We start from the raw sequence: 10,243 nt of genomic DNA on the forward strand, positions 1-10,243 counted from the left end.
ATATATATTTTATAAAGCAAAACTCTTCAGATTTTCCTGTTCTATTCCTCTTGAGCTGTAATTTTCTGTATTAATATTCTAGCTATGCCAGTTATCCCTCTATTTATAGCAGTTAAGTAGTAGTTTTTATTATGCATTATGCTTTTAGTCCATGCTGTTTATTCCCAATATCTCTTGCAGTGGAATATAGACATGAAAACACAGACGTCAAAGACGTAATTTTGAGCCATTACACTGCTGTTGACAATGGGCTTGGACCTTAACTCTGTTCTCTGATCAAATATGTATCGGTGTCTCCTTGTACCATGCAGGAACTTAGGAGGATAGTGAAAGTTAGGTAGGTGCATATCACCTGTTTCAGTGCCTATGAAAAAAAGGCCTGTTTGAAATACAAATAGTGCTATTAGACCATACTCAAATATTATAATGGAAATAGTAGCTATAATAATTTATAATTTAATTAACTTTATAATTTGTGATTTAAAACTATCAATCAAAATGTAGTTTTACTTGCTTATAGCTTAGGCTTGCTTACAAATTTTTCATTTGAAAGTATGGATATTCAGCTCTAAGCCAATTTCCCATAAAGCTGCAAGGGATCTAAGCTCTTATATCAATGATTCTTAAGCACCTAACTTAGGAGGCCTACTGATACAGCATATCCATTGACTATATCGCATGCAAGAAATATAATTACTTCTCGGAGTAGGTGAGGTTAGATGGACTGGATTCTTCCCTAATGTGCATAGAAGTATTGGAAAACATATACTAAGAATCTACAGGCCCTTTGGATTTCAGTGGGATTTGGGCAAGTAAGTTACCTTGAATATCCCATTCTTAGGATATAAATAGTACCATTGCTAATTTTCAGTACAAGATATTTTATAAAAAGCTGCCAACATGGTCACGATATGTGCAAGATCCAGAATCACCTTCTTTCTCTCAGCACTCAGTGTAGCAGAAAGCGTTTTTCTTGTTTGAAGATCAACCTTTTAATCTTAAAACTTTGTATAAATATAATTTCCTTTTGTTTTCAAATGCTCAGTTTTGGGCAAGGAAGAGATATCATCAGACAAGGCTGTGTCCCACAGAATATCTGACTCTCTACACTACTTCCGTGGCCACCAATACAACTGTCAACAAAGAGAAGGGGAGCCTTATGCAAAGAAAGTTGCCTTTCTCAAGCAAGGGAGATATTTTGGGGTAATTCATTGCTTCCATAGTTGTGCATTATTATATAATTTCAGAGTCTGATACAAAGGTTGCTAAAACAGAGTCCTGTGGACCGCAGGTCGCTTTGGATCAAACTAAAACCAAAGTTCCAGCTTCTCAAACTATGCCAGCCTTATCCTATGAAATACTCTACTTGGATTTCTTTCATTCTAAGATGCTTTGTAGATCCCTGGTCCAGAGCCCACTGACCTCAAATCCAGAAAATATGGATATGAAAAATCTAGAGGAATTTTCCCATTCCATAGATTCACCTGACATGCTAGAATTTCACTATAAACCCAGCCAAGATAATGAACACGGCTAATGGAGACTTTCCTCCCATATCTAAAATGAAAAGTTCCACATCTTCTCTCTTGAGAGAGTTTGTGTTTATTGTTGTTGGTTTTAGTCAGTCTCTGAAAATTACTGTCAATCTGTCATTTTTTAATTAATGTTAGTTGCCAAAAACTGAAGTATCTTTGGATGTTGCATGTTAGCAACTGGAGAAGGAATTTCAACAACTATGAAAGCAGGATTATTCTTCCAAGGAAGTTAGGGATCTGGGGAAAGTGATCTATTTTGTGACCAATACTAATACTATTATGAGGACATTTGGATTCACTTTTCCTATTGTAATTCTCTTAGATACGAACATTATATGACAAACTAATATAACAGTTAGTACTGACTTGAAAATCAAAATTCTGTCCCACAGTAATTTCTGTGATTTGCAATTTTATTTCATCTCAAACTGAGGCTTTTTTTTACAGATCACATTGTAAAATATTTCATTTATACTCCTCTACATTGTTCTAACTTTCATAATATGTCCTCTAATAAATCTTCTACATCAGAATGATACAACAATGAAAAACTCAAAACATTTTAATTATATCAAAGTGAAAATTAAGAAAATTACTATATGATTGCTAAATGTTTTTATTGCATGGAATCAGCATTTTCAGATGGAAAATTGTGCCTTTGCAAGATGTTTTGATCATATATTATTATTTTGACATGTTATTATGGGGAAACTTTTATATTCTTATAAAAACATTTTGGTAATTAGAATGCTAACTAATTATGGAGCCTGGTATACACACTGATATTCTGAAACTTCCTATTCTTGTTCTGAAGAAATATACATTGTCTATTCTTTAAGCAACATTCACAGGGAATAGGAATCTGTAAATAAAAAAATAATTATCTGTTTCATTTCTTTTTTCATGGGAGCTTTTAAAAATCAGTATTGGTCTTAAGATTTAGGGTTCTTCCAGTGGGGAGCCAATCACAAAGGACAAAATCTATCCATGATCATATTAATAAATTTTATGCTGCTTTTTATCAGTTGATCTCAGAGCATGCTGCTATGACTTCTCCAGTTTTAGAAATAGGGAAACTAAGGCACATCTGAAGACAGTGAGTGACTTGGTTGTGTCATCTCTTCGTGAGCCTTTCATTCCACCTGCATTCTGAAAGATACTCGTGTGTGTTTAATAGTGTATTCTTCCTTTCTTTCACCAGTATATATACACATAAAAAAGAAAAATGTTATTTTCTCCTCTGTGGTGAAGGTGAAATTAAGCCAAGAGGAATAATGCCACTGAGCTTTATAGAGTTGTAGGTCCTAATGCAGACAGGTACTACTGCTATCGTGCACTCTGACATAACCACACGATTAAATTTTGCACTGTCACAATAGGATTTTTTTATCTTCCTGCTGTATCTATTGAAAAGCCATCCAATCTTAATGAAAAAACACATGAAGATGGAAATTTTTACCTCTCGTTATTCTATTGCAAGAATATTTGGATCAAGAGAGATTTAGGGCAAAGACCAGGCAGATGCAGTGTGTTATTTCTCAAAGTGCATAATGTCACTATAGCATAGTCTATATAGAGAGGACAAGTGGGAATGGATGGTTTTTAGGATTGTATTTCAAACCCGTGTATAAGTATGATGTTTAGAGGTGTCAGAGTTGAAATGTCAGATGCCTCCATTACTAGAACCTCGGGCAAGATAAAGAAGAACTTGCCCTAGCATATAGTCCAAAGAGGACCTGCTACAGCTCTGAACCTGATGTGCTTTCACCTCAGAAGCACAATCATCCCCTCCAAAGTGTACCTGTGTAGCTCTGTAATATGCCATTGCTAGTCACAGCCACAGAGTTTCTACAGAGTGTGAAAGTTCTCGGGAGGGAGGCTTCTCAGGCTTCCTCTGCATGAACTTTGCTTGACCTGCCTGCAGCTTTGTTTTACTTCATTTAGCTCTGACATCAATTTCTCTTATTGACCAGGTGTCAATTGCTAAATTGCGTCACTTCTTTATCTTTCTATGGTACCACTGTAGTTTTATGTAGATAGCAGTAATGAAATGTAAATAAATATTTCACGTAAAATGAAATATTTATGACTCTAGCACAATGATGTTTTGTAGAGAGATACTGGCCCGGTACGAGAGCACAGGCCTTGAGAAGGTGAGACAATGTATGTGGTGCAGAGAAGTACAGGCCTGGGATTATAAGAGATGGGGCACAGGCTGACACTATAAACAACTCAGTAATGTAACAAAAAGTACAAAGAAATAGTATCTAACACATGTAAAAGGCACCAAATCCTGTAAATTCAGATGTAACATGGAGCTGGAAACCAATGAAGAAAAAACAAGGTGTAAAAGCATATTAAAAAACAGATAAAAATGACCCCAAGTAGATCCTAGAGGGAAGAATAGAAAAACATCTACATGAAAATCATATTCCTCCTGGCAATGGACTCCAGAGGCTGATGACTCTGTCTACACTCTGGCAATCTGAGTCTACTGATTTTAAGCCCAGAGGATCAGCAGATGAGTGAGCATAACCTCAGGAAAAAAGGGATAAAAACTAAATGTGGTTGTTACAATTAAATTGTAATATTGCCATTATTGAGATTTCTAACTGTATTACTATGCGTTCTTTCTTCTTCTGTGTTAATTATATCTAGACTAATAATGATTCTTGAATTAGACCACTAAGATTTCATTTATGCTAAGAATAAAATTTTGGCTTTATATATCAGGTGTGTTTTTCTTTGCCCATAAACAAGATTTTGAGCATAACAGAAGGAAACCTCTCTGGGGTCAGCATGTGTATTAGATTATGATTTGTGCCATAGATTTCCAGGCTGTTTGCTTCTGATAGTACATAAATCTCAGTTTACTGACACCCTGCAGCTCTGACTTGGTTTTTAGCTGTGATTTATCCCACTAATACTCGCAGAAATATTCCTTTATTTTAGCTTATTTTTATAGACATTTTTATAACCAATCCCTTTAATAATTCAGATCAATTGCTTATCCTTTTTCTAGGATGTTGCCAAAATAAGAAAAAACATTTTTACTGTAAGCATGATTGAAGACTGGAACAGGTTGCCCGCAGATGATGTGGAGTCCCTGTCCTTGGAGATATTCAAAACCCAAGGGGACATGGCCCTGAGAAACCTGCTCTGCTTGACCTTACTCTAGACAGGAGATGTTGGACAAGGTGATCTCCAGAGGTGTCTTCTTACCTCAGCTCTTCTGTGATTCTGTGCTTTTGACTGGTGCTACAAGAAATGCCGCAGCAATGTGTCATGATTCTGCTTCTTTGCTGGCTGTTTCTAGACAGTGTAAACTCAGTCCTCGGTTGAGACATGCCAAATTATTTTATTTTATTTGTCTGGGAGGCAAATTTTGCAAAGAACAAGGCTCCTTCTAACAGCGTCTGTCTTCAGTCAGAGTACAGATTACTCAGCACCTTGATGGTTACCCTCAGGATGACTGCATTCTTATTGCATTTGGCATGTGACCCTAGTCAATGTGAGAAGTCTTTGTTGCTTTATATAGAACTGTTAAGACTGATGGAATGAATTTTGTAGATAAGAGCTTGTAAGAGTGGCACAGGGAACATATTATTTAGGGAAGCTGGAATTTTTATCAATAGAAGTCGTTAGGAACAGGTTAGACATGTAAATAGTTCTGATGAAACTTGGGACTAGACTAGGTAACCTCTTCAGACCCTTTCCTGCCTTTTCTGTAATTTGTCCACACAGGGAAGCCAAAGTGTAGCACCTGGGGTCAAAATGCGTCACTCTTGTTCAAGTGGAGTTTTATTTTCCTGCAGGACTAGCCTCAGCTAGAATCACTAGCATAAGTAACAGGTGCTTGATTACTTCTGCTCAGTTATGCCATCAGTGATTACAGACCCAGTCCTAGCCTTGCTGGCAGTGATGAGTAGCAGATCTAGTGTGCAAGCAGTATAATATCTTATGTGACTTCTGTAATGTAGGAGAACACTCTTCAAATTTCTTTTGATGAGTTTTGCACTTGTGCAGCTACTAGTAGCTTCAGAAGGCATTGGCTATAGATTTCTGATGTCAGGGTTTCTTCTTGCATACTTACAAGATGAGAACCTGGGAAGTGTAAATTAGAAAAAGGCAGGTCTAGACTTGTTGAGAGTGGAAGAGTGGCCTGATCTCAAAGGGGCTGAGTATTGTCAGTCTCACACGCAGTCAGTAGAGGGAAGCCTGGATGGCCCCTTCCACACTGAACTGCCAGCAATAGATATCAGCAGAAAAGGTAGTGATGAACTTCTGTTGATGTGCATTGGATTTGGAGGGTGGAAAGAAAACTTGGCAGCCTTAATTTCTGTTTTACTCTGTATAACAGGTACAAAGAATCATGGCAGCAATGATGATAGGGTAAGCACTGTGGGATATTGGTGATCAGGAACTTGGGTGTAGCCTAAAGCTTCATTTCTTATAACCAATGGCCATCTCTTTCTGCTGGATAGTATGAAGATGCGCTGACATGTGGCTTGTCAAAATGTTAGAGAGCTGTTTGGTCTTCAGTAAATATATGGATTGCCAACTGTTAGAAGGAAAGCAGTAAAAACACATAGTCTGCCGGTGGAATACTCTATGCCAGGAGCTCAGTGAGCCAAAACCTAGAGCTGGCTGTTGAGTGGAGAGGAGTGAATTTATGGCTGGTTGTAATATTTGTGTCCATGCTAAATACCCAGGGGCAGGCACATGAAAAGGTGGAGTACCAAAAACCAACTTGCCTGAGCCTTAAAAACTTACTAAGGGAGGCCACACGAGGATGAGTTATGGAGGCTGTTCTTTCCCATTATCTTCAGAAGCTGTACCAATTTCTCCAAGGCAAGGTTTACACCATCTTGAATCACCACCTAACTTTCATGTAGTCTATGAAGAGAAAGAAATCCATTTGAAGGGTTAGTTCATAGAGGGTTTTGTATTAGTATTCTCTCTGGAGAGGGCAAGAATGCTGTTTAACAACAGGGGGATATAAAACTCAGCAAGACTAAACTGTTAAGTTAGAAGCCCTAGAGGTAGACAGTGTGAAAGCCCCCACATTCTAGCTTCTGGAAATACATCATTACCTTTTGATTGCCATTTCTATTGACTGCCATTGTGATATATAAACCTTCTATAATGTTAACAACAAAAGAGCAGTGGCAGAAACAAACTGTATACTTCACAAAGACACATCTCTGGCTCCTGGAATCTGACATCCCCTGCTGTGTTAGGGCTTGACCCAAACCCTTTTTGAGCCAGTGGGCACACTCACGCTGTCTTCAACAGGCTTCAGTCAGTCTTGCGAAACCCAGCACACCTTAATATCTGTAAAAATAAGTACTATTAAAAAGGGAGGTAAAAAAGAAGCAGTTCTGGGAGAATCAGAGCTAATGAGGCTTGATTGCCCTTGAATTTGCTGTTTGTGAGTTCTGTCTGAAGCAACCCATGATTGGGTTATTTGGTAGTGTTCTCCCCTGTGTGCATCTTCTTGGGGTTTGCTAAGATGTGAAACTCATGTTTCAGCCTTTCCCTTCATCTGAGCACTTAAAAGGCAAAAATGTACATGAATTTAGTTACTTTAGAGAGTTCTAGCCCTTTGCCATATTTGAACAACATATTGAAATGTGATTAGAGAAGGACACAGACAAAGAAAGAAAATAATGTGATCACATGAGCCTCTTTTCTTAAAGAAACTGAGCTAAAAAATTTTCTCTCCCTTCCCTTGCCATGACACACGCAATGGACTGGGTAAGGGCTGGGATAATAGAAGCTATCCAAATCAGCACGGATGTTTTTAATAGCCTGCAAATGTGAGGGAAGAAACATGCTGTTTGAAATCCCACAAGGCAGGTTTGATTAATACTTTTTTCTTACTCAGCTATGCCAGTGTTCTGATAAATAATATTTAAAACTAGCAACTATTTTTAAAAGATGTTCTGCAGTTGCTGTTTTGTTTGCCCTTATAGGTATACCAATGTTAATATTGCCCAGTCTTTGTGCTCTCAGTGTTTTTTCTAGATGCAGATTCTTCCCTCATGGTTGCTGCAGACTTCTAGTAGTTCAAAGGTTTGAACTACACTAGGCTAATGTAGTTCAAAACCTTCTCAGGTGCCATCTAGCAATGAGTGTTTAGATTTAAACAATAAAAGCACCTCCACAAAAAGCTCCAAGGTTCAATTCAATTTACAGTAAGACAAAAATGACAATCCCATAGCAATAAATATTCATTTGCAGGTAATGTGTTAACTCAACTATCCAGCAATGATGTGCAGTAATCACATAAAGATAACACATTAACTTAACCAGTCATTAATTTCAACCTGTTTTCAATTCATAGTCTCCCTTCAGACCAGGTCAAATGAGTGGTTGTGGCAACCCAGCAGAGTGGTCATGAAATGCTATTTTATCCCAAGGAGAAAAAGGAGTTTGAGTAACTGGAAGTACTCTATCCCCATTCCCCTTTTTTCCTAAGAAGCTTCAACTTAAGTGCATCCTAGAAAATCTTCTTGGCCTAAAATTACATGAATGTGAAGGGTATTAAAATATATCCTCTCACAGAAGTAACTGATCCAAATCATGGGGAATTTCCAAAGGATAAAAAAAGGCAAACATGAAACAGGAAAAAGGCATTCATATTCTGGAGGTGAATTTCTATGAGTCATTACCCTGGTATGATCCAGGTGTTACCTAAAGTTATAATTTTTCTGATATTTTCATGTTAGTTCATCTCCCCAGCCCTAAAACAGGAATGACCCAGCAGGATCACAGACTGTCCAAGATTTCCCAGGGAGAAAAACTGACTTAAATAAAATTTGATCAGGTTCTGAAGACTCATGCTTGGTGAGGATAAGTCTTGTCTAAGCAGCAGTAAATGCAAAATTTATGTGGTTCCAAGTCTTCTTCCTAGCAGCTCACCCCCAGAGCAAAAAGGGAAAAGTCCCTTCGCCTGCTCTAGCATCATGAAAAGGACAAACATCCAGCAGCTTTCTCCTCTCAAAGGATATTACGTTGGTTGAGGGAAGTCTCATTGCTGAAAATCACTGCAAATTCAGAGATGTGGAAGCTGGTCCAATGACTATTATGAGTAAATTTGGCTTTTTCTGTTTCCTAGCCATTTAGCATATGTTATCTTGCACAAACCTGCTTGAGAAACATTCCGTTTGGAGCTGAGCCTCTAAAGCAGACAGATTCCTGCTTTTTGTGACAGCAAACCAGCTGTATTCTCCTAGTAGCTTCAAGTACTATAGAAGGAAAAGTTGGGAATGTTTTTGATAACCTGGAAAAACTCTTCAGGCAGAAACCATCTTCCATCTTGACTTGCCTCTTCCCTTACATGGTTCTACACCTACACCTGCTGCTAGCAAGAAACAGTCTCAAGTCCTCTGCTTCTGCCTGTCTAGTATCTATAGGTACCTCTGTATATCTTTTATAGGCTCTTCCCTCTTACATACATGGAGATCACCTCGTAGTAGCAATTCTGTGTGCAGCTGTCATAGCTGTCATGAACTTGGCTTACTTGTGGAACTTACCACAATAGTACCTGATAATCGTTGACTGATATGAGAATATAAATAAATGTATTTTTATTAAGGCAAATGTAGCTCCTACTGGCATTGCCTTGTGTGGTGCAAACATCTATGGAGCAGCCAGATCCAGCCGCTGGATAAAATTATACGGGGGAAAATAATGCCTCATTATTCTTTTCCAGTAATGAAAAATATGAATGCTTAAAATCAAAAAGGACCTCTGATGGTGTGTTTCTAGAAGGTGGTGATGCAGAACCATAACTCATATGTCCTAGTGACAAGGATGCCCTTAAGGTTTACACTGAGTATTTCAAAGAGGCAGCAGTTTACACCATGATTAAAATAGTCCGTTTGCCTGGAACATCCACTCAAGCAGTGCAATATCCATTTCTGTCTCCAAAAGTGATTTCTAGCTTGAGTCTTTTGTAATTTCTATTAATAGTGCAGAATGGAGAAGGTTGATACTGATTCACTCACCAGCTCAATTAATTTTCCTTCAAGTATGGATTCCTATTAGGAATGTGCCCATGTAATATAATAAAACTGGCTCATACCATTTGTAATCAGGTCTCAGTGCATGTATTTTCCCCACCGTCACCCCTTGAATAATAATTGTCAGAAGAAGTGGAGGACATAGAATCATAAATAGTTTGCGTTGGAAGGGACCTCTAAAGGTCATCTAGTCCAACCCCCCTGCCGTGGGAAGGGACATCTTCAACTAGATCAGGTTACTCAGAGCCCCGTCCAACCTGGTCTTGAATGTTTCCAGGGATGGGGCATCCACCACCTCTCTGGGCAACCTGGGCCAGTGCTTCACCACCCTCAGTGTAAAAAATTTCTTCCTTATATCTAGTCTAGATCTACCCCCCTTTAGTTTAAAGCCATTCCCCCTTGTCCTGTCGCAACAGGCCCTGCTAAAAAGTTTGCCGCCATCTTTTTTATAAGCCCCCTTGAAGTACTGAAAGGCTGCAATAAGGTTTCCCCGAAACCTTCTCTTCTCTAGGCTGAACAACCCCAACTCTCTCAGCCTTTCTTCATAGCAGAGGTGTTCCATCCCCCTGATCATTTTCGTGGTCCTCTTCTGGACCCGCTCCAACAGGTCTGTGTCTTTCTTGTGCTGAGGGCTCCAGAGCTGGACGCAGGACTCCAGGTGGGGTCTCACCAGAGCAGAGT

This window comes from Pygoscelis adeliae, unplaced genomic scaffold (assembly GCF_000699105.1).
Source record: "Pygoscelis adeliae isolate BGI_AS28 unplaced genomic scaffold, ASM69910v1 Scaffold141, whole genome shotgun sequence".
NCBI classification, from domain to species: domain Eukaryota; kingdom Metazoa; phylum Chordata; class Aves; order Sphenisciformes; family Spheniscidae; genus Pygoscelis; species Pygoscelis adeliae.